General features: G+C 48.9%; 2 pseudogenes; both read left to right on the top strand.

The window, feature by feature from the left end:
• Nucleotides 1–232: 232 nt before the first annotated feature.
• Nucleotides 233–3,014, top strand: LOC146276174 (uncharacterized; annotated as a pseudogene).
• On the top strand, nucleotides 3,015–4,017 carry LOC146276173 (uncharacterized; annotated as a pseudogene).
• Nucleotides 4,018–8,011: the final 3,994 nt, after the last annotated feature.

The following is an 8,011-nucleotide window of genomic DNA, read 5'->3' as shown; positions in this document are numbered from 1 at the left end:
CCCACTAAGAACGCTCTTCTTCCCTCTTTCCTATATCAGGCTGTCATACGGTTCGGTTTGACTGTCGATTTCGTCTATCAATTAACGCTGTCGAAGAATCACATAATCGTGCCTTTAAATAAGATTCTCTCCCAGTGTAGTTCCTCTAGGCAATCAAGTGCGTGACTACGTGATGCGTTGTCTGATCTCTCTGTTGTATTTGTTTCTTTTTGGGGATTTTTATTTTTTCATTATGTCTGATTTCGAGCCGGAGCTCGAGGAAGTCGTTCCGGGTTCTCGCCGTAGCTCTCGGCTTGCTCGTCGGGGCTCCGATGGGTCTGCGTCGGCTACGGGGCTGCGTGCCCGGGGCGTCAATCCAGCTCCTGGGTTGGGGTTCTCCCAGCTCCAAGCTCTGGCCGCCGAGGCGGTAGGCGTCTCCTCCGACCAGGCCCAGTCGCCCCCGGTTTCCGGGGTAATCCGCTCTTCTGGTCGTAAGCGTGCTGGGAAGACGCTTCATCAAGAGCTCCTGGATCCTGCCGCCGACGCTTCTGCCGGTCCCGCCGTGGCACCTCCATCTGCTCCCGCATCTACTCCTCCTGGGGAAGCCATGTCCTCAACTCTGCTGGTCCTCGCTTCATCCTTGCAGTCCATCAACGCCCGTCTGCGGTTGCTGGAGAGCGCGCTGCTGAGAGCCCGCTGCTGCTGGGATGTCCCGGCTGTGGGCGCTCCACCTCCTGCCCTGGCGCCCCCGGTGGCTGTCGATGAGCCACATAACACCCTGGCCTCTGCCGTGGCAGCACTGTTTTCGGGTAGGCCTTACGTTCCTGCCAGTGCTGACATTTCCCCTAGGTTGAGGTCGCATATTTTGCAAGGCCGGAACATCAATCTAATCCGGCTAATCCTCCCTTCCCCCGAGTGCAACGTCAGCATTGCTGCCAGCAGTCAGATCTGCGCCGTCATTAAGACAGCCGACCCAAGGCTGGCCAGGGACATGACTATCGGAGAGTTTGTTGTGGCGTTCGGAATATTCCGTGAGGTCTTGTGCTCCGTCTTCCCCCAGAGAAGGAAGGAACTGGACGGGTACCTGGCTCTAATTGGAGATCTAAATCTGCGTTATGGGAAGAATGTTTTTTACCAATACTACAAGGGGTTCTCCAGCAAGGCCACCCTCCATGTTACCCGCTGCAATACGCTGTTGGACTGGTCCGTGCTGGACACCGAGCTCCTTGTCATGCTGGTCGGGGGCTCGCGGGCCGTGTCGTGCAGCTTGTGCGGTGACATGGGGCATATAGCTTCTTTCCCCGTCTCGTGCTTCTCGCAGGGCCAGCTCGACGGGCTTGGATATCCATGGCCGCAAGGTTCATGTTGCTGGCCCCAACGCAATATGCAATAATTTCAACGAGGGTGTGTGCTCTTTTGACAACTGCCGTTCCCTTCATGTTTGCAGCGGCTGTCAGGACGCTCACCCCCAGTCAGTGTGCCCGCGCCGGGTATGTCCTCAGCGAGGGCGTCGTGGTGGTCCGAAATTATGGCTGGTCAACCCTCTACCCCAATAAATGTTGATGCATTGGCTTTCGAACTCTCCACTCATCCTGATTCTGTGTTTGTTGACCACCTGTTATCGGGGCTGGGATTCAGGGTGGGGGTTTTGTGTCCATTGTCTTCCTCTCTGGTCTTGGGTAACCTTCAGTCGGCGCAGCAGGAGCCGGACATAGCCTTCTGGCTCGGGAGTGCGACAAGCGCTACGTTGTAGGCCCGTTTGGCTCGTCTTTGTTTCCCCTTTTTCGCAGCAGTCCCCTCGGCGTTGCTACACGGAAGTATTCCGGGAAGAAACGGCTTATCCTGGACCTGTCTGCCCCGCGTTCTGGTCCGATTCCTGGAATAAACAGGCTTATTCCCCTCAAGCCGTACTCGTTGCACTACGCCACCGTTGATCACGCTATTAGGCTCATAAAGCTGGCAGGGCCCGGAGCCTGGCTTTCCAAGGCCGACATCACCTACGCCTTTAAAATCGTCCCCGTGCACCCCTCTCAGTGGCACCTGTTCGGCATGAAATGGGAGAATCGGTTTTATTTCGCCGTGCGCCTTCCGTTCGGGTGTAGGAGCAGCCCTTCCATTTTTAACCAGGTGTCCGAGGCCCTTTGTTGGATCCTTTAAAATCGGATTCGAGTCCCCGCGCTGCTTCACTTGCTGGACGATTTTTTGTTGGTAGAGCCTCCTAACGATGCTTCTGGCTCTTCGGTGCTGCTCCTCAAGAATATTTTCCGTGGACTGGGTGTTCCCCTTTCCGACGAGAAGACACTCGGGCCGGCCACTTGCCTCGAGTTTCTGGGTATCATGCTGGACACGGTTGGAATAAAGGCTTCCCTGCCTGCCGAGAAGCTTGAGCGAGCGATAGTCTTCCGTGGCTTCTTTTATCGTTCCCAAGCGGCAGCTGCTCTCCCTTCTCGGGCATCTGAATTTCTCTATACGCGTTATTCCCCAGGGCCGCTCATTCATCTCCCGGCTGCTCGTCTTGGCTTCCTGCTCGACCCGGTGTGCTTGGACGACGGGTGCCGGTCCGACTTGTCTTTCTGGCTTCGGTTGCTAGAGGGCTGGAACGGCGTGTCGTTCATTTACGACGAAGTCTTTCAGTATTCGGATTGCTTTGGTTCTTTACTGAGGCTGCTCCGTCCGTCGGTTTTGGGGGGTATTATCAGGAGCAGTGGTTCGCTAGCCTGTGGCCCCACGACTTCGCTGTGCCCGGTGCTTCATCCGCTCTGCACGAAATATACCCAGTAGTGGTTGCATGTCACCTGTGGGGCCAGTCGTGGTGCCGCAAGCGAATCGCTGTTTTGTGCGACAACCAGGCTGTGGTTAGCATTATTAACAAAGGCCGATCAAACTGCCCTCTAATCATGTCATTCATGAGACGCATTACATGGCTCTCCGTATGTCATAATTTTATCCTGACTGCACGTCATGTTCCGGGCCACGAAAACTCGATAGCTGATGCTCTCTCTCGTTTCAGTTTTCAGGGATCTGTGCCCGGACGCATGCCAGTGGCCCCTAGCTGTTCCCCCTCTCTCGTCACTGGCCATAGATTAAGGAGCACTTACTGCAGGTTTATTTAGGGGTAGCATAGGGATATATGAGGAATGCATTGGCGGCTTCCACCCTTCGGTCCTACGATTTCGCGTGGAGATCATATGCTATGTTTTGCTCTTCTGTCTCTGTTCCCCTGTTTCCCTTGTGTGTTATTGTTGTATGTGCTTTTGTTTGTCACTGCACGGATGTTCGCCGTTTCCAGCCGTGCTATATTAAAGTTTTGGTCGCGGGCATCCAATTCAATGCCAGATGCCTGGATCCTTCGTTTCCCAGCCTCTTGTCCAATCCTGCAATGAAATTGCTTTTTAAAGGCATAGGAAAAGCCTTTCCCCCTAAAGTGGACGACAGACTCCCGTTCACACTTTCCGTTCTGCTTGCCATGCTTTCGGTGCTCAGACGTGGTTGTTTCTCCCGCTACATCGACTCCCTTTTAGATTGTTTGTTCCTACTGGCTTTCCACGGGTTTCTTCGGTGTGGCGAGTTCACCACTCGGGCAAGTGCGTTTAATCCCACCTCAGACGTTTGCTTTTCCGGTTCGACGTTTCACCCTGAATTCTTCAACCTTTTTCTTAGACACTCTAAATCCGGAGGCTCTTGCTCCGTAGTCATTACTCGCACGGGGGGACCTTTCTGTCCTTAGTCTTCCATGCTTAGGTACGTTAAGATGAGGGCTTCCTCAGATCTCCTCTCTTCTTAACCCCTACCAATAAACCCATGTCTCAGTCCTGGTTCATTCACCACTTAGCGCAGGTAGTGTCCAAGTGCAACCTACCCCCTGGACGGTATTCTGGCCATTCGTTCAGGATAGGTGCTGCCACGTCCGCTGCAGTCCAAAGGTTGTCCACTGCGACTTTACAACAGCTGGGGCGTTGGTCTTCCTCTGCATATTCGTCTTACGTCAGCCCGGATGCTTCTTCCATCATCGAGGCCCAAAGATCTCTACGGCCTTGATGGCTCTTGGTGAGCATTTTTTTTGCAAATGACTGGTGGTTGGTGGTGTTTCGTTTCGCACCAACTGTGTGTTCTACGAGGCTTCTCCCTGGTGCATCGGCCCTCTAGCCTTGCAGGCTCCTGTTGTGGACTCATATATGCTCTTTCCTATGGTCCAAGGTCAGTTGATGTGGACAAGAAGTATTTCTGTAAGTCGTAATCAATTATAACAAAGGTCTTACTTTATTGTGCCAGGATTGAAATACATTCACTAGGCAGTCTCAGCTCCACAGACAAACCCAAAAACTAACATGGCAGAGAGAGGTATTTATACAAGACATGTACGTCATACAAATATTTAATTGGTAATCGGCCTGGAACCCTGATACACAGATAGGCCTATCCCTCAATACATGTTGACTCATTTCATAAAGGGCAACCTCCACCCCCCTCCTAACAGCTGCTTCCCCGTCTCAATCTGACCAGTGGAAGTATCAGAGGGAACAGAGCAATCTGCTGATTGCTTAAAGGGGCAATTGACTACAAAACCGATTTTACCTTGTCATAGTTGAATAACGATTATTATTATTATTACTATTCAAATCTCAAAAAGAAAATATTTGGCTGTAAAACGCTAGCTTTTCAACAAAGCTACCGGTCTTATGTAGGACCGGTGATCGCCCTCTTATTGGCTCTGGTCTATATCTTTGTCACGCCCCAGAATTTACATCCGGACCAGCCTGAGGTAGCGTCTATCTCCGATACTAGTTTAGGTGCGCACTGCTCTGTGTAGGCTACTTATAAGGAATTACAAAGCAGAACGTTTTGAATTATAACAAGGATATTGAAAATGGACCACGGTCGTAAATGCTGTGTTCCAGGCTTTACGGGGGAAGGCTAACACTCAGTCTTCCCAAGGAGCCAAACATTCAACAGGCATGGCTGCTGTTGTCTATGAGAAGATCCCGGCGAAGTTCGACACTCAATCATTCATTTGCTCTGAACATTTCACCCAAGACAGTTTTGACAACCTTGGACAATTTCAAGCAGGATTTGCTAGGAAGCTGAACCTGGAAAGAGGACCGTATGCTCATTGCAACCGCAAGCTATAAGGACAGTATGATGTTGTGTTATTAATAACAGTTATAGCAATGCTAACGTTTCCAGTATATAGCATACCAGGTAGAATGCTAAATCCGTTTCTACACACTTCAAATGACTGTCTAGCTAGACTAGCTGAAGGGAAGCTTCCGAAAAATAGCCAGAAAACGAACAGCAGTCTGGCTTATTGCTAACACCTGTCTAGATAATCTATTTGAAAGAACTGGAGAAAGGCAGGTTCTAGATACAGGATACGTTAGCATTGCTAGTAACTGTTACTAGTAACACCTAGAATGTAGGCATGTAAACAGGTTTAGCTTGCTAGTTAACGCAAGAGCATATGTAGAATGTGTGATAATTTAGCCTAGTTTATTGGCAATGGGGCTAACATTGATTGATTCATGTTCCTGACAGTGTTTCATTCAAATAAATAACCTGTGTAATGAAAATCTACAATTCACGATGCATGTTTGTCCAGATCTTTGTCATGTTATTTTACAGCAAGATATCTAGAGCTAGCCTAGCTAGCTAACTGAAGCCGAGTAGAATCACGATATGGTTTGGTTGCTAAGCTGTAGCCTAACGTTCCACCCACCTAAGTCAATCCAGTTTGCTTCAACAACAGAAGTGGAAACAAGTAATGTTATCATTTCAAGTGATATATAGTCAATCTGTTGAAAACAGTGTTGTGTAGACACAATAGATTTATTTGCACGTTTTTTAAGTCTCCAACTTCGGTGTTTCAGCGAGTGCTGCTGTTGGCCGTGTTGCGTTTTTGCTCCCAGCTTGATAACCAACTCGTTGATAACCAACCAATCAGCGCGCAGCTTATCTAAATATTAATGAGCATACTATAAAAGGAGAAAAGCTAGTGTTTTTTCCCGGGAACATTTCAGAGGATCTGTCAGAGGGCATAGAACAGCACCCGGGCCATTTTCAACCCAACCAATGTTACATACCCTATTCAGAGACTTTAAGGAACAGTGTGAAATACCCAAAAAAACACAGTCAATTGCCCCTTTAATCGGACCCTAGAACAGGCCCATAGAAGGATACGTCCCATGACTGTTGGCAAGCTTACCAGCCCAGCCCTAGCCTGCTCTGTTGTTAGATACTGAAATGAGACATACTGTTCTAGGCTGACTTGTTACCACCTATTTCTTAATACAGGTTTCTTTAAACTACCACACTCCCTACGCACACAAGGAAGTCGGTCCTCCAGCCGTCACAGGCTGTTCACAGACTCAAGGGCGTCGGCCCTCTAGCCCACATAGGTCATGTACGCGGGGACGTCGGTCTTCCAGCCATCTGCACAGGCTGTTCACATAGACTCAAGGGCGTCGGCCCTTTAGCCGCCAAAGCCGCTAAAGGCTTCACCTGCATACTCGAGGGCTTCGGGCCTCAGCCTCCAAAGGCTATCTCCGACAGCATGAGGGGTGTCGGCCCTATAGCTAAAACATGCTTTCTGACACGAGGGCATCGGTCCTGTGGCTGACGGGCCATGGCAGCTCGGCAGGCTGCAGCGTAACTTGCCTCGTCTGGTTTTGACGGTACGTTTGACTGATCTGTTCTTGCTTTGCTTTCTCCCTCTGGATCCGGCCAAGGTTTTGTATACGTAGTACCGCATGTTGATCTCTTAAATGTGTTTTGTGTTGCTTATTCCTCAGAGGGTCATAGGTTATCCCGTTGGTGAGTATGTTTTATGATTCTGCTTCTCACCCTCTTCTCTTTTGGGGATTCTTCTCGGATTTCGGACAGGCGCCCTCTGAGCTATGATTCCCCTCGGGGTCTTAGCTCCAAACCATTGTTGTACATTCACCATACTGTAATAAACATCACTCTCCTCTTACCTGGGGCCTGTACTACGAATCAAGATCAACATGCTCTGGATTACTTTCAGTTACCCGGCTACGCGAAGCCTAACAATCGCAATCACAATAAGCAGTACTACGACGGCGGTTATCAATTTTCTAACTCAACCCAGATCTTACCAATCTAGATACGCGCGTGTTCACATAAAGGGCGGTGTTTGCACCGTATGTCCAATCGCAAACATGGACGAAACAAGAGCCGCATATTTCACACAGGAGGAGCAGACAATAATCTTAAAAACTTTATCTAGTCCTCCTGCGTGACATATTCTAATACAAGCATATCAGGAATACAGACATATAATATATAGGCAAAATTCAACAAATTCGCTGCTGCCAATCTGACAGAAAATGGCAGACGCTGTAAATGCGTAAGCTCCATGACTTATTGAAGATGTGATCATAATTACACGTGTGCATTCCACAACGTTAAACTTTTGTTGCTGTTTTATTTTAGTTGCAACCCTGCAGTGGCAACCATGCAGTGGCAAACGATTGTGGGAGCAAATAAAAAATAAAACCATAATTCAAAACGGTAAGCCAATACTTGTACAAAGCCTATTTTAAGGCCAACAAGTACAAGGCTGAATTGCCTGAACTAGTGTCTTAAGGATATTTTATACCTACAAAAGGCCTATAGAACAATGAAATAGCTTGCAGCCAACAGGAAGAAAAAATAGGCAACTGGCCTGCTGAGGAGCTGGCCCTCTCCAGGTATCAGGGTCACCCCATGATGGAAGGAGTGGAAGGCGGCATTTCTTCAGACCCTGGTGGCAACAGCTTGGAAGCCCAGGCATATGTATGTTTTAAGTAATCAAGTGATGTGACCATGTTCATTCAATAATTATTTATGAATATTGTAGGAGAGAAATGTATTACTGTTCTCTGCAGTGACTGTCGTCCCACTGTGCCATACAGAAGTAACAGTGAAACTAATAGTCATATGCCAGTATGTATGCCATATGTGGTTGCTGAATATTGATCCAATATACCATTTACTTTCTCAAGTGGAGGTCCTAGATGATCAGGAAACTGTGTCTGCC

This window comes from Hypomesus nipponensis, chromosome 8 (assembly GCF_054491055.1).
Source record: "Hypomesus nipponensis isolate SF chromosome 8, ASM5449105v1, whole genome shotgun sequence".
Taxonomy (NCBI): domain Eukaryota; kingdom Metazoa; phylum Chordata; class Actinopteri; order Osmeriformes; family Osmeridae; genus Hypomesus; species Hypomesus nipponensis.
Note: the sequence above shows the minus strand (reverse complement) of the source record. Positions and strands in the feature narration are given on the sequence as shown.